The 25,350-nt window shown below is 41.3% G+C and overlaps 1 protein-coding gene and 1 pseudogene across 1 annotated transcript in view; one reads left to right on the top strand and one right to left on the bottom strand.

Moving 5' to 3' along the window:
* SLC22A23 (solute carrier family 22 member 23) overlaps positions 1-25,350 on the bottom strand; it is a 175,575-nt gene that overhangs the window by 61,075 nt on the left and 89,150 nt on the right. The gene's annotated exons all lie outside the window — the stretch shown is intronic.
* Positions 5,861-5,979, top strand: LOC112477735 (annotated as a pseudogene).

Raw genomic sequence — 25,350 nt, 5'->3', positions numbered from 1 at the left:
AAAGATATTGCTTTGATGGACCTAGAAGGTATTTAAGTCAGACAGAGAAAGATAAACACTATATGATTTCACTTATATGTGGAATCTAAGGAATAAAAAGAACAAACTAATCAAAAACAGATTCACAAATATAGTGGACAATTTGGTGATGGACAGAGCGGGGCGGTTGGGAGGCTGGGAGAATGGGGTGAAAGGTTACAGAAGTACAAATTAGTAGCTGATGGATGGTCATGGGGATAGGGAGCATGGCATAGGGAATGCAGTTAGCATGAATACACTGGCTAGGTGGAGGGTCAGGGACGGGAGGGAGCAATTGGGGGGATCATTTTACTAACATATAGATGGCTAACCAATTTACTGTATACTTGAAACTAATTAAGATTTAAAAAATAAAAAAAAAAGGGCAAGAAAAATTAGTGGAAATATTGACCATAAAACCCGAAGATGACCCAATATGAGCCCTAAAATTCAGATCTTATGTTTTTTCTTTCAACTAATATTGTAATTACTCAAAATGAGGAATTGGGACTTAAATACTAATGTTTCTGCTTAGCAATCTCTTCTGTTTAAAAAGAGTGACTGATGTTCATTAGTACACACTTAAGAATTTAATACCACTTTTAGTCTCCTAGTATTTAATAAGAGAAGAAAAATCTAAGGAGAAGAATGGCTTCAAACATCAGAACAACCTCAAGTCCACTGAAATCCTTACATTTCAAGTCTGCTAAGCATTTTCAAGCTAACTGAAAGAGCAGAGATGGAAAGTGGGTGGTTTTAGGGTCAAGAACACACCTTAGTAATGACCATCCAGGTTTTCCAGCCACCAGTTCCAAACAATTCTCAATCCTCATTTTTTGTGGTATTATCCATTCTATGGATCAAAATCACACTTATTGACTGATCATGTCTGCATAATTAGATTATGCATCCAAGCAAATGAAAGCCTCATAGGCCTTCAGAGGTGAAACCTCAGAGGAGTGTGGCCAAATAGAATAGTCCTAAATTTCTTCCAACTCTGCCCCACAGCAGCATGTACTCAGCTTCTCAAATGTCAGAGGGCAGGGAAAATCATTCAAATTTTATTTCTCATCATCAGTGTAGTCGATACTGTCGTTATTTTCTGAGCTTGGCGAGCAATCAGGAAATTAAGGGTTGGTTTTATGAGAAATAAAATATGTCTTAACACAAGTTCATAGTATGATTACAATGTAACATCTAGCAATAGTAAATGCATTTCGCTCTTTGACATAATTGTCCTAAATAGGGAAGAATTATTAGCAACATAGTCTTTCTCAACAAGGCCTTCCTTTTCTCTTTTTCTTACCTTCCCATCTTCTCTTGCATCTGCATTTAAAAAACCTATTCTTTTGAAAGTTCATATATTCACAAAGAAGAGAGAATAGTGTACTAAATTCCCATATACCATTTGCTAGGGTCAGCAATTATCAGTATTTTGCTTCTCTCAGTTCTTCTGCCTCTTTTCTCTCTTTCACTCTTCCCTGTAGTATTTTAGATCGAATTCTTAAAATCATGTCATTTCACTTCTATATACAAATATATGTCTCTTTAGAAAAGGACATTTTCTTACACAAAGACATCACATCCAACAAAATTAACAATTCTTTAATATTATTTAATATTCAGTGTGTGTTCAAATTATTCAGTTACCTCAAAAAAGTCCCTTTATGGTTGTATTTTTTAAAAAATCAGGTTCAAACAAGATCCATATGTTGCATATCTCTTATGTCTCTTTCAATCTAGAAAAGCCCCTCCCCACCACTTTCCCCCATGGCACTGTCTTCTTGCAGAAGCCAGATGGAACAGTCCATGGGTAGGTCTGTTATTCACGTTGCACCAACTCTGAATGATGCTAAGATGGATCAACGATTCAAGTGCTGGTGTCCCGGTCTCCCATCCTGGAGCTGTACACCAACATTTTTCCTACTGATTTTAGCATCTCCTGGTGATTAATGCCCACGTCAATTACTTCATTAGGAGGTGCAAAATGGTGATTTGATTGTCTAATTCTATCATTCATTATGCATTTTTTTCACCTTGAATTATTTTATCAAGAAGAACTTTTATTCACTAATGAGGGCATTTCTTTACCCAGAAATATAGTTAATTTAGAAGAGGCAGCACTATGTAGTGATGATCATTCTGGGTAATGAACAATTTCACATGCTATGTCATCCTCGAACAACTCCATGGCACTTCAGAGCAGTCTTTCATGAGACTAAAAACCTCACGTGATCTCTACTCCTCCCTTACACCACAGAGGTCATCATCTCTACTTTCCCCTTGGTCATTCCACTTCAGCCCACTGGCCTCCTTGCTGTACTTACTGCCTATTCCCTGTGCTTGGAACACCCTGCCCAGAAAGTCGTATGGCTTCCTCCTCCCTTTCTTTAGATCTCTGCCCAGTGTCATCTTATCAGAGAAGCTCTGCCTGACCACACCATACAAAATAGCAATCCCTACCCCTTGTTACTTCCCCAAACTCTCCCTGATGACTTATCACATAGGAGAAAGTATCTCTGGAACAGTGGTTCTCAAATGTGATCCCAGACCAGCAGCATCAGCATCACCTGGGATCATGTCCAGACCTACTGAGTCAGAAACTGGGGTTGGACTCATCCATCTGTATTAAAAAGCTCTACAGTGATGATTCCGAAGTTTAAGAACCAATGCAGTGGACTTTACAAATATTGTATCACTTAATCCTCCCAATAATCTGATGAGATAGGTACTATTTTATCATCCCATTTTAGGGATGACAAAACACCCATTTCTGGGCCCCACCCCTGGAGATTCTGATCCAGGGGGTCTGGGGCAGGGTTCCAAAATCTGCATGTGTAACAAGTTCCCAGGTGATGCTGCTGGTTGAGGGACCACTCTCAACACTGTAGAGTTTCATACATCTTAACCCTGAGATCCCATAGTTAATTTTCCCTTTGTGGTATTAGCATATTAAAAAAAAAAAAAGAAGCAAAGCATGGCTACATTACAGCTTATAACACCTGTTGGCCTACTAGCCCCAGAGTTACTAGATGCTTGCTTTCCCCACATCAGACATGTGATTTTTTTTTTTTTTTTCCATTGAAGAAAGTAGTTCTTCCAATGCCCAAAGGACAAGGCCAGCAGAGGCATAAAAGACCTGAAATTGCAAAGAAATTCAACTCTCAGACTATTTCAGCTGAAAGGAACCCCACCAGGACTGGTGGAGTCTAATGCCAGGCAGAGAAGAAATGTGCCAAACTGACCTGGTGTGAGAGGCGGGGCCTGTGGCAAATCACCAAGTGCTTGCCCAGTTTAAAGGCCTTTAAATTCAATTAGAAAATAAAACACTGTCTAGGTCATACAAAACATGACTCGGGTCAGGGTCTGGCCACACACAGCCAGCCTGCAGACGCTGAATCTCGCGCAACTTGCTCCTTTTATTGAAGGGGAAAGTAAGGTCACAGAGTTAGGTGGTGGCAAAAGCAAGACACGATTTCCAAGCCTGGGGCGCTCTGGGTTTTACTATGTTGCCTCTAGAGAACACAAGTCACCTGGATTACTCCTGGTTTTTATTTTTTAGTGGAGATTACGATAAAAGCAAGAATCAAATTTGATGTGACATACGGCAGTTAAAATTAGCTCTCTGCTCCTCCACCAAATCAGGAAATCCCTCTGTGCTATATTCAACCAAACAACATCAGCCAACTAAACAAAGGGTCACACAGCAAGCAACTGGGAAGGGATTTTCAAGAAACAGGTCCACGATGAGAGGATATGCTGGCTTGGGCGAGCAATAAGTGTTTTCCCTCCCACCCCAGGAGAAATGGTGTGTCCTCAGCAGCAGCAGAGGAAGGGCCTAAGATGTTCTAAGACTCTGTGCCATCTTGCTTCTGACAGAACTTGTTCCATGACGTGTCTGCCTTTGAATTTCCTGCACATGGGGGAGTAGGTGGCATGAGGAATTTGACACTACAGAGCACTAGTTCTCAGCCAAGTCTTGCCCTGGGACCTTAGGGACAATGCCCTCTCTGTGGCAAAGCCTCTTGTCCCATATGGGAACAAAGCCTCAGAGGGCAAGAATCTGTAGTCCCATCTCGAGAAGTTCAAAGGTCACACTGCATTCACCACACCCATACACCCGGCCCTACTGTTCCAACAGTGTAGGCTGGGCAAACAGAGGCTGAGTAACACATTTATAACCTTCAAGTAACAGAATACTCCCCTGCTTCAATCCTGTTGTAGAAGCCAAACTCTTCACAGCTCAATTACAGTTCACTGCACAGGACAAAGCCCTACTGTGACCCCCACTTACGCACAGCTGTGTAGCCTTGAGGCAGCCACTTATCCTTCTAAAGCCTTAGTTAGGAGCCTAGTCTTTAAGATGAGAACCATGTATTTCTTCTCTCCTGGAAGCCAGGGGCGTGTCTCCCCTTGGGGGTGCTCCATCTGTCCCTCCAGCTCTAAAATGTATAAAGTTATCACCCAGAGGACTCAAATCTGAACCCTGGGGGAGCCCTACATTAAAGTACTGCTCTGCTCTATCCTAGAAGTTGCTGTTGGAGGCTACAGAAAGTGCACACACAGAGATTTGCACCTCCCCCAACTCAGCAGTTGTTCCCAACAAACCGGAAATCAGAATGTCTTCCCGATCATCTGCCTCAGGTGGTTGGTTGGAGGTCGGAGACAACGCCTCTATCACGGTTCCTCTTTCTCTGTCATACCCACATTATTTCTCACCTGGACTGCTACAACAGCTTTTCTTGATTTTCCTTTTAAGTCATCTGACACTGCTGACATAGCTTTGTTATATTTCGACATTCCTAAAAATGCCAAGTCAAGTCCAAATTCTGAGCATGCTAGTCACAGTTCTCCCTGATTTCATTCCAGCCCATTTTCCCAGTCCTACTTCCCTTCTCACTCTCTGTTCTCCTAATATAACCCAATGTTCCTGGCAAATCAGACGGGTTTAGGCTTCATACTTCCTGCCATCCTCCCCCTGCCCCCTGCCACTCCCAGCCCCTCTGCCTCTTTCTATTCAAACCTGTTGCCACCTTTAAAGGACCAGCTCTCCCAGCACCTTCCTCCATCACCTCCCAACTGCCAAGCAAAACTCTCTCCTTCCGGACCCCAGAACACTCTGTAGCCATATCCTAGAACGAACCTCTGATCTCCCTTTCCCGTTGTACCTGTCACTGTCTCCCCCATAGCAGTGGGCTCCTTGAAAATAAAAACCATGCTTGCTCCTCTCTGCATCCTTCTTTAATGTCTAGTAACATATTCAGCGCCTATCAGATGCTCAAGAAATGTTGAATTAAAACTACAAAAATGAGAGAAGCACAAATTTCCACAGGAGCCAAAAAATTGGATAAATTAAGAAAGGACTGCAGCTTTAATTAAACACCTTTACACGAGGGCATGGAGGTCTGTCATGAATGGAGCATCTGAGGGCTCTCTGCATCAAACACAAAAGAAATGCAACGAGTTCCTCAAAGGTGCCCTGACCACAGAGAAGCTGGTAGGCCTGTTCATTAGAGCAACTCTCCGCTGTACCCCCACGATAGCTTCCAACGGATATTGCTGCTTCAGGGAGAGCATTTACCAAGCTGCTACCACGGTATTGGTGGGGATAGAATTTATCACTTATGAAGGGGCTTGTATGTGCTAGGTATTGTGCATGGCACCTTTTATTTTTATTTTTTCTTTTTATTCTTGAAAAGAATCTATGCGGTATGTAACTATTATCTTTTTTTTTTTTTTTAATAGATGGGATGAACTTTATAGATGGGCTTGGAGAGGTTCAATAACGCACCCAGGTTCACTCATAGCTGGGTCACACATATCTTGTTTAAATTTCATCTCAGTCTGCAGCCATGCCACCCTGAACACGCCCGATCCTATCTGATCTTGGAAACTAAGCAGGGTCGGGCCTGGTTAGTACTTGGATGGGAGACCACCTAGGAAGACCAGGTGCTCTAGGCATAAAAAAAAAAAAAAAATTTATCTGCACACCCTCCATTTTTGGTAGGCCAGGGAAGTAACTCACTGGTTCTCTGCAGAGTCTGGTGGAACGGCAACAGGAGGGAAAGGGGCAGGACCTGCGTGGGCCTTTCCTGGGCACTGGCGTGTGGAATCTACAAGGGTACAGCCAGCCAGTGAGGGAGAAAGAGAAGTGAGGCTCCAGGCTTGGCCCTGCCTCAGTGACCCGTGAATACTCCTTCTGGTACTAAGTTTCCTCATTTGTAAAAGGAATGTTGATCAAGATTACAAAGAAGATTAGGGTAGACCACTCTAAAATATGCCGGAAGGATTGTTTTGAGCTGAAGGCAACTGAGAATAGCAGGCACAAGGAAAGCTCTTTATCCTCCTCCTTTCTGCCTAAATGCAGGGCATAAATTTTCCTTTGTGAAGGTGTCCCTCCTTCCTTCTCCTGTACCAGGAAGAAGAGACTAGAAAACTTTTATCACTAGAGATAACATTTTGAGTCCACATAACACACCTCACTGAAATAGACCTTATTGTCCACATGTTCTCCCATACATTTACCTCTCCACAATTTATTACCTCTAGAACTTGAAACCCTTTCCCTGTGTCTTGTCAGTTCTCCATAAATTTTTTGCTCTTTGTTAAAACGGTATATAAGCTCTCAGGCCTAACTGCTTCTTTGGGTTTTTACTTCCCTTTCTGTGAGACCTTTGTCTATATAACAATTAAAATCAAATAAAATTCATATGCTTTTTCTCCTGCTAATCTGTCTTTGGTCAGTTTGATTTACAGGCTCCAGGTACTAAATCTAAGAGGGTGGAGGAAAATGCTTTTTCCTTTCCTACAGGTGCATCCTCAAAATGGTAACATTTCATAATGGTATGATCATTTTTGGCATAAATCAAAAAAGAACAATGTTAGAAAATAAAAAGTCTGCACAAAATTTAATGGTAGCATTAACATGAGCTCAGTCAGACAAGATGTAGCCTTTTGGATTTCTTCTTTTGCCTGAGAATGTTGGCTCTTTCTAGTCCAGAGTCACTATTCCACCAAGAGTAACCAGGCGGACAATAAGGGGCAAGTGATATCTCAAGGTAGGGGCTCCAGAAAGAGGGTTTGGGGGTCCAAGAGGGCTCATTAGGGGAAGTGACCCCTAGACTGAAACCTGAGAGATGTGGCAGAAGTGCGTGATGAAGGAGTGGACAGGGACCACTCCAGTAGAGAGAATGGTAGGTAGGATTAAGGGGAGAGAGTAGCCAGTCACTCCTTAGGTGACAAAATAGCTTTGTGACTAGTATTCCTACAACTAAAATCCATGTCAGCCTCCTACCAATCAAGGTTTTGCATCCTTTAAAACATTTCCCCCAATTTTGATAAAAATAAACCTAGTATGCTTTCTCCTGCCTTCCCTCTTATTCCCAATCTGGTAACCTAGCACAGGCCTCTTTTGGAGACAGATGATGGTCTGTCTTCAAAGACTGAGTCAAGCTTTGCCACAAAGCTTTTCATTTCCTGTTTAAAACCCAGGTGCTGCCGGGTTCCCAAGCCCTGGTTCCACTCTTCTGGGGTTAAGAGCCTCAGTTTTCCAGCTCATAACACCTGAGGAACATCTGCCCAAAGGCCAGCCTCCTTATGCAGACATACGAGATTCAAAATGACTGTATTCATGAGAATCCGCCTTCCCTCCTCTTGTTTTCCCATAGGCTCTCCCACAAAAAAAGCATTATGCAAGAGAGAAAGACTGGAGAAAGCAGTGGAAAGAGAAGCAGCTTTGAAATTGGTTGGAATTTCCATTTTCTAAGTACCAGCCATGTGGCATTGAGCAAGGTACTTAACACGCTCATGACTCTTATGAAATGATGGTAGTATTATCTGGAAGATTTGATGCAAGAGTTAAAGGATGATATGGGGCAAAATGCCTGGCATGTTTGCTCTGGTGTCCTGAAAAAACATATCAGTATAATAATTCAGGGACATATTCAACAGCCCTGTGGGCTGGCCGGGGACCTATTTGTAACATGACAGAGGCTATATAACAAAATGCCCCTGTAGTTCCAGGTGACCAAAATATAAAGTTTATAACTCTTGTGAAAGTTGGGAACTTTTTGCATAGGAATGGCAACTTCCAAAGCGACCAGATTTCTAACCAGTACAAGGGCTTTTCTAAATGGTCCATTGCATAAAGGCAAAAAATAATTTTCAAAGTCCCATGTGAAAAAGGATGAGACAATTGCCATAGAGAATGTATAAAGCAACAGAGTGCAATCCTTTTGGAAAATGGATGGAAGCAGACTGGGAAAGGACAGCCCCACAATGTGCTAGAAATGAGAGAATCAAGAGATTTTTCCCAAGGTATTTGTGGTTTTGATGGAATCAGTTTGGAAGGGTCACATAGTATTTGGAAAAGCAGACATGGAGGTAATATAGGTTTAAATTAATTATATTTAGAAGAGTAGTGTTTTCCTACTACATTTCTTCTTTAGGGGTACAGCTGAATGGTCAGGAGCCCCATCTTTTTATGTTCCACATGAACGGACATATTATCACCACATACACTACGGCATCTTCTAACCATTTTATACTATTCAGAATGGCCTGCTGCGAGGTCAGAGATTCTGTGGCTCCTGAGAGTTCTTGGTTCTGAAGGAAACGTGTTCTGGACATACTTTATAAGGAGAAAAGTGTTCTCCACATGAAGGCCTTGGAGAGGCTGACCTGACTCACAGATGCCCTCAGGAGGGTCAGTGGGAAGAGTTTCTCAGAAAGCATTCCCTCGTATCAAGTCGAGAGGGAACATGTTAAATACAAAAGGTTTAAAGTTTTAAAAAGTTCTGTCATTGAATTACAATTTTTTTGCTGTTCAAAAGAGGTTACTCCAAAAGCCTGCCTTTTATATGGTACAAGAAGCTGTTTCAAGGTGAAGTTTTGAGGGCACTCCTGAAGCTCATTTTTATTTAAGACAACTGTCAGACCTCACCAGAAAACATCTACCGTGAATTTGTTTTGTTCTCACCTTCCCCTCTTCCCTTCTCTCTTTGGTCCAGAACATAAAAAAACAGAAAAAGTCATTCCATTACTCCACTTTGGATGTGATGATACAGTCAATGGCTAATCATTTCTTTGGTGTTAGGCGACATTCAAATGTAAATGCTGTCATACAAAACAACCCCAAACCCCCAAAAGTCTGCAGTAAATGTTCAGCCAGCACTTCTGATTCATGCTGGGCAGCATTTGACAAAGCTGACAGAAGAGAAAGAGGAAAAAAGAGCAAAACCAAATGAAAAATTCATTTATCATCTATGGTGACCAGAGCTTTCCAGCCAGCATGGGGGTGGGGCAGAGGGAGAGAAGAGGCATGCTTAGCAATAAAATACAAGAGGATAATAATGCTAGGCCATCTTACTTTCCCCACACATGGTTTGGAAAAAAATCAAATAAAATTCAAGTGATGCACTTTATGTAAAATAAATAATGTCAATTCTTAAAAAGTTAATATTTTTAAAAAATCATATAACTTAAATCTCCATGTACTTCTCTCATTTCCTAAACAAATCCCAAAGCCCAAGGAATAGAGGATTCATGGATAGAGGAAGCAATCTGCCCAGTAAAATTAAGAAGAAAATCCAAGTTTAGTAACTCCTAAACTAGTATTTTGTTCCTCTAGATAAATAATATGGGTTTAAATGCTAGGTGTGTCTGTGTGAAAAATTATTTTCAGTCACCATTTTGCTCCATGATGTAACCCTGAATTTCAAATCAAATCCATTTCAGCTTGATATTTTAAAGATATGTGTCTCCTTAACATAATTTAACTTCAAAAAGTTATTGTTTGGCTAGCAAATTCAGATAAAGCAAAATTGAAAGGAGCATACTATTTCATTTAGGCACCCAAATAAACTTAAAATTGAAATGCATAACACAGTTCCAGAAACTATTGAAAGTGAGGCCATCCTGGGTCATTCCCCCCAAGTTTTGATCTTCCCAGATACAGAGGTCCTGGAAGCAGTGTTTCTCAAAGTGTGGCCTCCTTGACCTTCTGCGTCAGACTCCCCCAGGGCCCTCAGCCCAGACCTACAGTATCAGAGGCTTTCAGAGGGGAGGCGCCAGAAGCCAGAGTTTAACAGGAGACCCAGTTGATTCTGATGCACATTAAAGCTTGAGAACTGTGTCAGCAAAATTGCCGTAATTTTTCGTCCCCCACAAAACACCATCATAAATATAACACCTTTGCCTGTTAGTTTTGGGGAAGGTAAACTTTTTCTCTACCTTCTAAGTTCAATCATTGGGGGCCTGTGACTTAAAAATGACAAAGACAGTTTAACAAGAGAAAAGACAAAGTTTATTGGGGAAGGTTTGTAAGCTACCCAGAGGGGTTTGGGGCTAAAAGTGACTGGAAGAAGTGGCTAGAATTTGGGGCTTTTATACCATCTTAATACAGGGAGGGAGTTAAGATTTCAAAAGGTAATAAATGGTGGGAAATAACTGCAAAATAGATAAGGGAAACTAGGGGGAAGCTAAAGTTTGTGTTAGTAACGTCTGTTTATGTGAGTAACGTCTGTTTATGTGATTTATCATCTTTGGTGACAGGAGTCACACTTCCCCCCTGAAGTTAAAGGGGGCTTTATATCAATTGAGTTCATCTGGAAGGATCTGCTTAGAGGCAGTCAGGGGTGGTGCAGAGAAAGCCTCTTCCTGCATCTGCTGATTTTCAAATGCCTTCAGCTCAAAATAATCTTTCTGCCACAGTGGCATACTGTGGACCCCTTCATTAGCAAACACATTTACCTGCATCACCACCTTTATTCCTAACCACATCCTTGTCATGTAAACAAGAGTTACTCCCATTTTACAGGGTGGTCCCAAGAGGCTGGTTACCAGACAGGCCTCAGGTCACATGGTTTCTAGTATCCAAGACTTAAATTAAGAATTTGTACTTTTAAACACCAGACTATCCTTTAAGAACAAAGCAAACAACTGCCGCCAAATACATATACAAATTCCCTTCATTTAAACATACAATTGTCCTTTTAGTCATCTCTTTTCAACAGAACTAGCATAATTTATCACCATGACCATTAAGGAGACCGGCCTCTAATAAGCTAAGCTTATCAATGAGGGCTCACTCCAGTGTTTGCTGAGACCTAATTAAACACTCAGCAGCCAGCCAACTGTCTAAGGACCATAGGTTGCTCTTGAATTGTCCATCTGCTTCCAAACATAATGACATTGATTGATGACCTCAGGGACCAGGGCGTAGTTAAACCTAGTGAAGAGCTAATCATTGTCAAACATGAGTGCCTACTAGAGAGCACCTCTTACACACACAAGATGAAAGAAAAACATTTCATTTAGAAAAGGACAAGCAGCAGGTACAAGATGGGGGAAGAAGAAACTTACATTTTATAAATATTTAGGATATTATTTCCTTCAGTAAATTTTAGACTTGGTTCATTAACTCCTAAGATCTTTTAGGAGGATTTTTCCTAAGGAATGGTATACAAATTAGAATATACAGCCCTGTCTCCGATGGCACTGGAGGAATATCCTGGTTTCTGTAGCTTTTTCTTCTAGAACTGTTCAATATGGTAGACGCATATGGCCCTTTAAATTAAGTTTAAATAAACTGAAAATTCAATTGTTCAGTTGCACTAGCCACATTTCAAGTGCTCTATTGGACAGCACCAATCCAGAATCTGATGTTAAAGTGTTGAAATAAAAACACTTTGCCAGCACTCTCACGAATATCTAAGTAGGAAGAAAGGAAAAACTGAACTTAATTTTTTAAATAAGAAATACTTCAAATATATTGAAAAAGTGTAAGAAATAATAGAGAACACTTGTGTGCCCAACACATGGCTTGGTCAAATATTCACATTTACCATATCCCCTCCCCCAACTCTTTTTTTCAGTGAAGAAATAAAATACAACTATATAGAAGCCCCATGGAAACCCCCTTTAATGAGCCCAATAAATGCTTTACTGAAAAGTTCAAAGTATACTGATACAAGCCATGGCACCTGACATAGCCATGTGGAGAGGAACTGGGGCCCTGATCACGAGGTCTAAGTTTCCTGGAGAACTAAAAATAATTCTAGAATGTTCGGAGTTCTACTGAAGGTTAAGGCAAAACTAATTTGAATGCACAGAATGATGCATAAAGACTCTTTCTCTAGAGGTAGAAATGGAGAGCATGTCTTGAAAGAACCAATTTCAAACTTTAAGCACATTAAAATAAGTAATTGTTCAGCAATCACAAACACCTTCAGTATCACAGTTTGGTCTTTATAACCTCAAAAGCAAGCTTCTTGAAAGCTATTCACCTGCTGCCTCCTTAAAATGGAGTAAAGGGACTTCCAGAGCTAGAAGCAAACACGTTGGGAATGCTATTTTCTCGGCAATTCTGGGAGCTAGGGATGAGGCAACATCTCCCTAGTCTTAGTAAATTATTCAATAAATTTTAAGTATCAGGAACCCAGCAGACTCCCTCACTGAGCAAGTTCCCTTTATAAAAAGAAAATAGATATTTATTGTCTACTACTCGACAAAAGATCCATGGCTAAGTCTGTAATAAGTATGTCCCTATGTCCGACTGCTGGCTTTGTATGAATTTTTTACATGCTTCATTTAGTGTCACTTCTATTCTCAAATCTTGGCATCAGTGTTTGGGGAATTAGCACACAGAGGTGTTTCAGTGGCCACAGAGATTCAAATAATTGAGAAACAAATGCAAAGGCACGATCGAGGTTTGTACATTCTATCTTCATTCGCCTGAAGAAAACAGTTTCTTACAGGGAAACCACTCGTTCTTAAGTTATAAAGAAGTATAGGTAGCCTATATTTCTAAAAACAGTGCTTTTTGCAGGATGAGACCTGGAACTTGTACTGATACAGACTCCACCTGGCATGTCCCATAAGGTCTGAGCTGCTGACTACAGAAACACATTTCTATTGTTATGCAGAAACAATTCTGCTCCAAATAGTCATGTAATAAAACTGGCCTACCTGATGCTAAACAAGTTTTGTTTTTTTGTTTTATGTTTATAGCCTGCTGTACATGCAGCTGAGCCTTTCCCTTGTTTTGGTCCTATTCTCTTAAGTGTGTAGTCTGCTGTGGCCTTCTTGGCTATTGCATGATTCCAAAGTGACACGGTACCCATGCTTGTAGTCAGCAGTTCTATTGCTACTAAAGGTCTTCCACTTCGGCATTTTACACCTTATGGGTGGTTCAGCCTGGTCTCACTGAAACTTTTCCCCACTCCAGCTGCTCAAAGCCAGAGACGAGCTCCTCTCTGTTAGAGGGCATGGACGCCCCTCCAGTATGTGAATGGAGCCACCCTGACTTGCCAGAGCTCTCTTCCCCCTAAGCTCCAGCTCTGCACCTCTGCTTATCTCCTTGCAAGTTTCTGCCATACCTAAAACTCAATATTATTCCACGTCTGAACTCAAGTCACCGTCAGCCCCCAACCCCGCTCCACACAACAGTTAATCCTCCCACAGTCTTCTTTATGTCTGGTAGGGACATACACACACCTCAGTCACCACAGGTTGAGAGCCTGGGGGCCTCTTCCTCCTCCTACCTGGACTCAGCCTTTGAGTCCAGCAAGCTTTCTCCCTGCAAATCCTCTCAGATCTGACTGTCCTCCCCACTTCTACTGCTGCTGCTCCAGCTCAGGTGGAGTTCCCTCCTTCACCCTCGCCCACCTTCTGCCACACAGCTTGTGAGATCATTCCTAATAATCATGTAGTTCTTTAAAGCCATCTGTTGGCATCCATTCCTATGTTAGCTGGACTTCCAGTGCCTCCAGTTACTTTTGGAGCTGTACCTTCCCCACCACCTGCTGGGAAGTCCACATAAACTGCATTCATTCTCTTGCTGTCCCTCATATGTGCCTTCCAGTTTATTTTCTGTTGTGCCTTTGCATATCCCAATCCTCCTATTATAAATATTCTGCCTTTGCCGACACCTAGGATGAATGCTTACTTACTTCAGATGGCAAAACTGTAGAGTATGAAATTCACCTAAACAAAAGAACTTTGTCACTCCCCTGGGTAATAGGAGGCAGGATCTCACCATGGCGTGAATTCCCAAAAGCCTCTGACTTCTATTTAGATCTCTCAGACCTCTGATGCTATTTCGCTTCCAGACTCCCCTTCTCAGTAATTAGCATCTGCTCTCACTTGCAGCTCATGCTGGAAATCTGGTGATTCTTTTTGACACTGTCCTTCTCCCAAGCGTGGTCACTCTCTCTCCACTGTCACATCCAAGTTGTTTCCTTTCCTTCTTTGCCTGTCCCTACCCTGGTTTGGTCAGCTGTCACCACCTGACTGGCCAGCTACAGTGGCACTGTCAAGGCCCTCCCACCTCTCAATTTCCCATTCATACTTCAGCTAAAGTCATCTTTTTAGGATGCAATCTGGTATCATCCCATTATTCCTCTAATCTTTGCCAGAGAATCCCATTTACCCAGGAGACTCCCAAGTCTCACTGAGGCATGGCCAAGGAGTTCCTACGTGGTCTGCACTGCCCTGCTCAGGCCATGGCTAAGAGCCCTTCATTCCACCGCTCAAAGGCCAAGCTCTCTCACCTTCGGGAAGTATGGTGCTGATGTCTCTGCCTGGATGCTCTTCTCTTGTCCTTCCCGTGGCTAAGACGCCAGGATCCCACATGAATAATGTGCTGTCCCTGCTCCCTCATCTCAATCAGGTCTCTGCATGCTCTTTCGTATCACCCTAGATTCCTCCTTTATAGCACTTGCCCCAGCTGGGGGATACATATATCTGATTATCTATATAATATCTGTCTCCTGCCCTAGACTTAAGGCTCCTGGAGGAAAGAAATCTTATTTTTGTCTTCTTTAATATCATATCTTTAACCCTCAGGGCCTGCACATTACAGGTATTCTGCGCTTATGGAAAGAAGGAAGTAGAGAAGGGTGGGAGGAAGCTGGTTGCTGACCACCACCAGGGTACAACTACTCCAACTTATGGGGTCCTAACAGTATTTATTTTTTTAATTTTCAATTACAGTTAACATAATATTATATTAGTTTTAGGTGTATAACATAGTGATTAGACATTTATAACTTATGAAGTGATCACCCTGATAAGTCTAGTACCCATCTGACACTATAGTTATTACAATATTATTGACTATATTTCGTATGCGGTATTTTATATTCTCATGACTATTTGTAACTGTCGATTTGTACATTTTAAACCCTTCTCCTTTTTCACTCATCCCACTACCCCTTCCCTTCTGGCAACCATCAAAATGTTCTCTGTATCTACAAATCTGTTTGTTTTGTTTATTTCGTTTTTTTAATATATATGGTGTATGTCTTTTTCTGATTTCACTTAGCATAATACCCTCTAAGTCTATCCATGTCATCACAAATGGCAAGATTTCATTCTTTTTTTTTATGGCTGAGTAATAGTCTATTGTATATATGTGCCATCTTTTCTTTATCCAATCATCCACTGATGGGCACTAGGGTTGCTTCCATATCTTGGCTATTGTAAATAGCACTGTAGTGAACATAGGATGGCTATATTTTTTTGAATTAGTGTTTTGGATTTTTTCGGATAAATACCCAGAAGTGGAATTGCTGGGTCAAACAGTAGTTTTATTTTTAACTTTTTGGGGAATGTCCATACTATTTCCTATAATGGTTGCACCAATTTACAATCTTACCAACAGTACATGAGTGTTCACTTTTCTCCACGTTCTCACCAATATTTGTTGTTTGTTGATTACTGATGATGGCCATTCTGACAGGTGTGAGGTGATATCTCATTGTGGTTTCAATTTGCTTTTTTCTCTGACGATTTGGGGATGATGAACATCTTTTCATATCTTTATTGGCTATCTATATGTCCTCTTTAGAGAAATGTCTGTTTAGGTCCCCTGTCTATTTTTTAATCAGATTTTTTTTTTTTTTTTGGTGTTAAATTATATGAGTTCCTTATACATTTTGGATATTAACCCCTTATTGGCTGTATCATTGGTAAACATCTTCTCCCATTCAGTAGGTTGTCTTTCCATTTTGTTGATGGTTTTCTTCACTGCAAAATCTTTTTAGTTTGAGGTAGTCCCTTTATTTATTTTTTTGTTGTCATTTCCCTTGCTCAAGGAGATACATCTGAAAAAGTGTTACTTAAGAACAATGTCAAAGTTTAGTGCCTATGTTTCCTTCTAGGAGTTTTATGGTTTCAGGTCTTATGTTCAAGTCTTTAATCCATTTGTCTTTTATTCTTGTATTTGGTTTAAGAAAATGATCCAGTTTGATTCTTTTGCATATGTCTGTTCAGTTTTCCCAACACCATTTATTGAAGAGACTGTCTTTACCCCATTGTATATTCTTGTCTCCTTTGTCATAGATTAATTGACCATAGGTATGGCTTTATTTTTGGGCTCTCTATTTTGTTCCATTGATTTATGTGTTTGTTTTTATGCCAGTACCATGCTGTTTTGATGATTGTGGCCTTGTAGTATAGTTTGATATCAGGCAGCGTGATACCTCCAACTTTGTTCTTCTTTCTCAATACTGCTTTGGCTATTCAGAGTCTTTTATGATTCCATACAAAATTTAGGATTATTTTTTCTAATAATGTGAAAAATACCATTAGTATTTGGATAGGGATTGCATTGAATCTATAGATTGCTATGGGTGGTATAGATATTTTAATGATGTTAATTCCTCCTATCCATGAACTTGGTATATGCTTCCATATATATGCATGGCCTTCAGTTTCTTTCTTCAATGTCTTATAGTTTTCTCAGTACAGGTCTTTTATCTCCTTGGTTAATTTATTCCTAGGTATTTTATCCTTTTTTGATGTAATTGTAAATGGCATTGTTTTCTTAATTTCTCTTTCTAATAGTTTGTTATTATATATATATGTATATGTGTATATATATGTGTTATATATATATGCCTTATTTTTGTCTTCTTTAATATCATATCTCTAACCCTCAGGGCCTGCACATTACAGGTATTCTGTGCTTATGGAAAGAAGGAAGTAGAGAAGGGAGGGAGGAAGCTGGTTGCTGACCACTGCCAGGTACAACTACTCCAACTTATGGGGTCTTAACTGTATTTATTTTTTTAATTTTTCAATTACAGTTAACATAAAATTACATTAGTTATAGGTCTATAGAAATGCAACTGATTTCTCAATATTAATTTTGTATCCTGTTACTTTACTGAATTCATTTTTTAGGTGTAATAGTGTTTTGGTGGCTTCTTGAGAGTTCTCTCTATATAGTATCATGTCATTTGCAGATAAGGACAGTTTTACTGCTTCCTTTCCAATTTTGATACTTTTTCATTCTTTTTCTTGTCGTGACTGCTGTGGCTAGGACTTTCTATGAGGTCCTAATGTTAAACCAAGGTCCAAGAACCATCTTCCCTGGCGCAGGGGTTATATTTCCTTTTTATCTCCTTACATATCTAAAGGGTATATTCTGGCTGATTTGTGCCCATCTCTTTAGAGTGACAACAGCAGTCTGAACTTTCTTCATCTTCTTCTCAGGATTCTTTATTTAGCTAGGCCACTGCCTGGTTACTGGCTCACATCTGTGCATCTAAATGAGTACACACATAGGAAACTGGCCCTGTTGACAGAATGACACATCCTGCATTCTGCATTTATTAATTCAGCAATCTTCTGAGTGTCCACCATGTTCTAGATACTGAGCTAGGCAGATGTAGTGCTTCTCTCTACTCCCAGGATTCACCTACCCAACACCTGAATCTAGGCACTTCACCACAGTCCTGTTTACTCCCTCCAAATCCAACTGGGAAATGCCCAGGGAAAAGGAAGCCAATCTTTCATTATCCCTTCCGAAGAGTAAACATTTCTCCCTCGGGGTAAACATAAAGCCACAAGCATCATCTGATCAGGAGAACAGGAAGCATGAGGTCCCTTCTGATTCTGCCAGCACAGCTTTTCTCCCAACGGCTAATAATAGAGTGTTTCCCACTCATCAGATCAGAACCACTCAGTGGCCTCAGGGCTACTTGTGTCTGATCCTTCACTTTTCTCTCCGGTGGCTGTCAGGGTTGGGAAACCCAGAGCCCTCTAGGAGCCTACCCTCAACCATCTTTGTGTTCTCTACCTTTCCTTTTTCCTCCCCACACCATTTTCTAGAGCTGGTCCAAGGCAGGAACTCAAGAGTCTCTCTCTCCCTCCCTTCCCCCATCACTATACTGCCTACTAGAAGACTTTTCAGCCCAAATGACTCTGGCCACCAAAGCACAAAGCCAAAGCCCAGGGCAGCCCTCTGGCCCCTGGAGTTTCTGAAACCCTCTCTAGGATGTGGATCATCCCCAGGGCATCCCCTGTGGGCCCTGAATTATTAGAGTGCCAAAATTTTCCTTCCATCCTCCTCCTCCACCTCCTCACAGCCTGGCTTGCAGCTAGGCTAACAGTCATGGTTGGCATGAGTAGTTTTATCAGACTGAAATGAATCACCCCTCTTCTCACATACAATTGTAACTCTACTTGATGAATAATATCGAATACCCAACCAAGTGTTTGGGGAGACAGAAGTTCAGAGAGATGAAGATGAATTCTTGGAACTACTTAGAAATAAGTAAAACGTGAAAGCAGGGAATTCGTATTTAGTGAGCAGGGCTCTAAACAACCCAATATCTTAAGAATAGATATCTGCTTGTTGCTTCCATCTCTCTCTCTGGCTATAGGACTAGGAGAGAGAACCTATGCTAGGAGTCTTAATTCCTCTAATACATGGAGAAAAGTGACTACACTCACTTCTGTCCCCTCTTGTAGGCTAACAATATTAGCATTCTGCTGATACTGAATCTTGTGTTCCTCAGGGTACACAAAAGTCTGGGGGATGAGGAGGGGAACCATGGTTGATATAAAATTCTTTCCAAGTACTTGATGGCATAGTGATCCAGTACACACACACACACACATACACGCACGCACGCATGCAACAAGTTTCATGATACAGTACTTAACCTTTATTATGTGCGATGTATTAAATTCTATTCCTTTTCTTTTAGAATGATGGAAAGAATCTCCCAAATGGACTTTATAACTCAGTAATGCATTATGAACTACAGTTTTAAAATGCTGCTTTAGAGTATGGTTCAAAATCTTGTCCCGGCCTTTTGGCTAAAATCAGGTGTAAAGTCGGGTTCAGAAAACTATGACCTGTGGGCCAAATCTTGCCCACCTATTGCCTGTTTTTGTACAACCTGCCACTCTTTTTTATTCAGCCTGTGAGCTAAGAATGGTTTTTTATATTTTTATATGGTTCAAAACAACCAAAAGAAAAATATTTCTTATGTGAAATTTATGAGAAATTCAAATTTTAGTGTCTACAAACACACTTTATGGGATCACAGCCATGCTCATTCATTTACAGATCGTCTATGGCTGATTTTGCACTAGAATGGCTGATTTTGCACTGAGTAGCTGCAATGCAAACTGTATGGCCTGCACAGCCTAAAATACTAAATTTCTGGCCCCTACACAAAAAGTTTGAGGACATATGCTCTGAAGCATTTTGGTAGCTGCAGACTGGATTATCTGATCAATTTGTCAAATTGGTTGTCAGAGCTAGGCTATTTTAGTTTTACTTCAGTTTATAATAGAAAAATGAGTAATGTTACTTATTACTCATTGAAAATAGTGATTTGTATTATGAGAAGAGACTCCTCCAGGGAGGCTGAGCTATCTTCACATCAGAGAGATAATACAAATGGAATTTCTCAGAGTAAGGGGAGGTGGCCCTTCTCACTCATGTATTACAAGAACAATGACCTAGTACCATCAAAGGATATTTCAAATTTTAATGCTCTTCTCTTATTGAGGCATTTGATTATAGTGGAAAAGAAAGATTTTTCAAAAAAAAAAATCATCCCTTTTGCATTTAGTAAATTATAATCGTGAGCTGGCATTTACTCTACATGAAATAACACCAGACTGATCAGAACAAATTTCACTTAAAATTCAAGAAACCAAAGTCAGATGAAAAGTACCCTCAGAATGGCTGCAGACAAAGACCTGGTAAAAGACTAATACCATTTGTATAGAATTGCAGGAAAGGAAGTGAGATCTGGAGAGGCCCCACAGTTAAAGCCCCCAGCTTTTGTGAAGCCCACACTGGACAGAAAAGAAATCTGCCTGTTAGCTTTCCAGCTGATGGGCTTTGTCCAGTGTAATCAGAGTACAGTGGAAAAGGCCTGGGGATTTAGCCTGTTGGGGTAGAAAAAAGAGATGAGAAGGAAAAGGTAAGGAGAAAAGTAATCTGATGTTTTCACTAATGCTAGCAGAAAAACGAATCTCAAAATATTCTGGGGGTGGGATGGCTGAGATGGGCACTGAATGACAGCCCTGGGATTCTGTCTGAGAATGCCAGGCCACTGTGGAGCACTCAGCCAACTCTGTACAGTCAGGACTAATGAGCAGCCATCGTAGCCAAATAATAGGCCCTCTGTTGCTTTTCTACCCCCATTCCCGCTCCGCCCCAGCAGCTCTAGCAGCCTCTCCCCTTTGCTGCTCCTGGCTTTAGCCCAGGAACAGCCACTGGCTACTCTGAAAATTCAGTAGTACATCTCCCCACCGACCCCCATACGGCCCCATGGCAACTGGCCTGTGGGGGCACTATTTCTGCTGTTTGGTACCAAATGGTAGGTAGCCAAGGAGACAGGGTGCTTCCTTCTAGTCTGAGCCAGGAGACTCTGGCTCTAATGCATTCTTATCAGATATGCATGCCCCCACCTGAGCAAGATGACAGAAAACAATGCCAAGGCCTGCAATGTGCCCTGCAGATGGTGGGACCACTCTAAGGCTGCCCAGTTCTTCTTGTGGCCTCTGCAAACAAGAAGCAGGAGGAATGCTCAGGGGTGATGATCACTCTCAAGGCCCAGGAGGCGGGGCTGCTCCTTCTTCAACATCTGAAATCCAAGTCCCCTGGGAGGGCTGATGGCACGCCAGAGGCTGGACAACCACGGCAAAGATACAACCTTGGTGTGTCGGCGCCATGGAGAAGGGCAAGTAAAAGGAAATGTGTAAGTCCTTCTTGTCCTCCTACCCTGACAGGGAAAACACAGACACAGACACACACACGCACATGCACGAAGGAGGAAGGGGGAAGTGTGCAAATGTGTTAGAGCATTAAGCTTCAAGTGTAACAATGGTTTACGAAAAAAGGGAACGAAAGCCTACTTTAAGGGTTTAATTTCTACAGACTCTGATCTTTGCCTCCACTTCATTCTCATTTTTCCATCTGTAAATCAGAAACCTCTATTGGAACTCACGTGAATCATGAAAAATGGACTCACTTGGGTTCTTAAATCATATTCTCACATTGTGTGAAAATTGCCAAAGTCTCAGCAGCAAATTTCTTTGAGTTCTGAAAATGACTAGTGTTGCTTACTAGTATTTAAAAACAATTAGAATTCTGTCACTAATCTGAATGAGGGATTTTGCTGAGAGAAGGAAAGGCATCTAGCAAGAAAGGCACCTGAACAACAGTTTGGAAACACACTCCAGTCCAACATGTTGACAAGCTGAGGGCACTGCAAATACCTGGGAGAATGTTAGCTAGCCCACGCGTCCTTCCTATTGCTGGTGATTAGCTTTGTTTCAACAGAATTCTGTTGCTGAGGAACAGGGTAAAAAGTCTTACTTAAAAATGAAGGTGGTAAGTAAATATAATTACTGTACAAATATTGACTGGTCCCACAATACATCGGGCGATGTTAAAACTCACCAATGCTCCGCTTTGTCTAAAATTATGCATAAGAAATGCTACTGTTCAAAAAATAATTTGTTCTTTTTGAAGAAAAGATGGCAGAGGGCTACAAAAGCCATATAATTGGGGTCTTTGCCTAGCTGCCCAAACCAAAACCTGGTTCTCCGATATTTGAACAAAAAAGAGAGAAGCTCTGGCTATTAGACACCACAGCCAGGACTCCAGATAAGAGGTTCCTCCACCCACCACTTCTCCCGGTTGCCACATTCGCTTTTAACTACGGCAGTTCATTTAAACAACTTCCTGCTTCCTGCGTCTCCTCAAGATCTCTCCCAAGTCATTCAGCCTCACAGCCTAGATCACACCCAACCAAGAACGCTGAGACCCTGGTGCTGGGCTTTAAAATATAACACTACTCTAATTTAGCTGTTTATCACCCTTGTCAAAATCATATAGAAAAAAGTTCAGGAAAAAAGTTCAACTGAAAACCAAAAGTCTAGAGTTACTGGAATTTTTGTCCCCAAATCACCAAACTGATCAAGCACTGCTTTCCCAGGTTGGGGGTATACCCTCCTCTTCCCCTCACTGAGGCTCTGACATGGTCTTTTCTGTCCCTCTCACTGCCACCCAAATATGCTCACATAAATTCTGCTTCGAAGATCACTGTCCCCAAGGGCCATGACTCGGGGAGGCCCCACAGACTCTTCTTTAGTAGAGGCAAACCCTTCTCCTCTGTGAACGTTTCCCAGGACATGACAGCGCTGAAGAAGGTACGAGCAGAGGCTCCATTTAAACCCCAGCCGGTGATTTTTCCCGATCTCCTGTGGGTGGGGTGCTTTGCTTTTACTAGGAAGACAGTGGGAAAAAATATCACTCCTTGGCAGGTTGACTGAATTCTCTGATGTATCCCTGGAGTGACGCCACCTTTCCGATTAGGTACACCTCCCTGGCTGACTTGAATGGCTTGTGGGAATTTCAATGATGATCACAGGTATTTTTTTCCTTGGAGTTGGCATGGTCAAGCCAAGAACCACATGAAAGGCTCAGGGAAATTTTCAAACCAGAAACACAGAGACCACTTAGTGTGACAGGACAGAACTCATCCTTTCCCCCTAGAGACAGCCAGGGCACCAGATGGGCAAAGATATTCCTTTCAAGACATCTCAATGGTAAACTCAACAGCGAATGCACAGTTGCCAAGAAGCCAGTAAATAACGGCACTTAGAAACTCTCCTTTCACCTTCCTTTTATTAAATAGCACCTTTACATGAAGGTGGGTTGGGTAAAGAAAAAAATCTCAGAAAGCTTGAGATTCCTTCTCGCTCATCCCCACCGCCTTTAGTATGTGTTTCCATCACAGCAACCACTACAGTGTGGTCAGTTGCCACAGTCATATTAGAGACTCTGTGCACCTCAATGTCATTTCCTTTTTAGAGCCCCAACATCAAGAAGCACTCAATAAATGATGGATAAATCATTTGTTAGTGGATGAACTACATGGATGACTGAAACGTGGGCTCTGCATTTCAGCATACGCCCCATTAAGAATGCTGGGGGAAGACAGAAATTGGAGGGGTTGCTTAGATTTCAATTATCCACACCATCTCTAATTTCCTACTAATCAATCAAATAATTAGTGAATGTTTACGGTGGGAAGGTACTATGCTGGGTCAATTTACCATGTAATTGGTTACTAAAGCTCATAATTCACTGTCATCTTCTTTAATTAATACATGTCCTCCCAAGTCAATTAAGAAGGTAGCTTTGTCAGTTCATGAGTGGGCAAGATGGTGTAATGGAAAAAATAATGATCTGAAGGTCAGAGAGTTGCAGCATTGATTTCTGTCCCTAAAAGCATGAAGCATTTGGATGCCTTTGTGCTGCACCTTTTCCTTTAGGAAACTGGAAAAATACTGAGGCTTCTATAATTGAATTTACAAAAAGAAAAACAAAAACAAAAACAAGGCCTCTCTACAGTGTTCAAATCCTTACCTTTGGGTTCTCAGCCTTTATCCGCTTAGAAATGGTTCCCTTTTTGTGGTCACTGCCCTCGTCAATCAAAAAAATAATTTCCCTCCCAAATACTGACTAGTATCTCTTCACCTTTACATTGTGAAAATAAAATATGATAAACAGAGAGGCTCTAAAACCATCAATTTCCTCTTCTTTAAAAACTGAAAATCAGAAATAAGAGTATTAGAGAATTAACTTATTATGTATAGTAATAAGCTTTTAACTTAAAATAAAAAATAGGAGAAAGATGAATTTCCTGTTCACTGATTCCCCATACCCTATTTTTGGCAACATGGCAATCTTTCCTTAACACACACACACACACCCCTCTCTTACCATTTGTACAACAGAAAGAAAGAGAGCAGGAGTTCCTGGGCAGAAGGAAATTACTTTGTGAAGAAGTCCTGGCAAGGTTCTTGCACTGAAAGCTGGGCTTTCGTCTGAGCCCTAACACCCATTCCCATATCAGACCCACTCAGGCTACTGAGCTAAGTCACTAGTTGCTCAGTTTCTCCTTTATGAGCCTTCCAAAATTTAATTTCACCATAGAGGAAACAAAACCACATTATTTTCTGGCTCATCTATTATACTTCTTTGCTATTTCTTAAGTCAAGGCCCAAGTAAACCCAACTATCAAACTTGACTCAGCTCTAGTTTGTTCCTTCTACCAATGTCGACATGGAGGAAACTCCCAAACTTAATGCTGTTTTAAAAAAGAAAAGAAAAAGGAAGTGCAGAAGGACAAATACAGTACGATACAACTTATTTAAAGTTTTGGGTTTTTTTGTTTTTGTTTTTTGTTTTTTAGGGCAAAATGATACCATCCAGCATTCTAATACTGCTGAGGAATGCATACAGGTGTGGTAAAACTAGAGGAAATTCAGGGAATAACAGACAGCAACACAGATGACTCTGGAAAAAATGGAGAGGAAGAAGATGTGGGGCAAGAGGGTTGGACTAGACTAATGTGCTTAGCTTCTGAGTCTGGGTAGTAAGTACTTAAATGTTTGATGTCAGAGATATTTCATAGTTAATGATAATGAAAGAAATCAAAGCACACATGCTGTTTCTGAGTACTTTTCCTAAGCACACCAACCTTTGGGATTTGGAGTGCTGGCTACTGGAACCGTTCAACAGGAAAGGGTAAGCAACTAGACAGCTGACAGCATTGGATCATACGACGGTGTGTTAAATCCAGCCTAAATGCCTGCAAGGTTAAAGGGCCACACCCCCATCTTGGAGATCGTAGCAACCTCCTTAGGATGGGAAACCTCAGCAGTGATCTTGGAAGCCTTTCACTTCCACAACTGCTTCTGAAAATACAGCTGACCCTAAACTTAGCCACTCCATACCACCATTCCATCAGCTTCTCCATTTCACTGGGCAAGTCTTCAGCTCAAGACACAACTAAACCCGCTGGCCAGGACCCCATCCATGTGGAACATTTCTTCTCAAGTCTGAAGCTCTGTTGTAACCGTGTCATCTCCTTCCCCATCGGCTCAGCAGTGACGATCAGCTGGCCTGGACTTCTGGATAATGAAATCAGGCCCTTAATAGCAACAACCATCCATAATAAGGGGCACAGTTACACTCAAGCCCTTCAAAGTATTTTTAGACATATTACC

Source organism: Pteropus alecto, unplaced genomic scaffold (assembly GCF_000325575.1).
Source record: "Pteropus alecto unplaced genomic scaffold, ASM32557v1 scaffold121, whole genome shotgun sequence".
Lineage (NCBI taxonomy): Eukaryota > Metazoa > Chordata > Mammalia > Chiroptera > Pteropodidae > Pteropus > Pteropus alecto.
The sequence above is the reverse complement of the archived record's forward strand: the minus strand, read 5'-3'. Positions and strand labels throughout refer to the sequence as shown.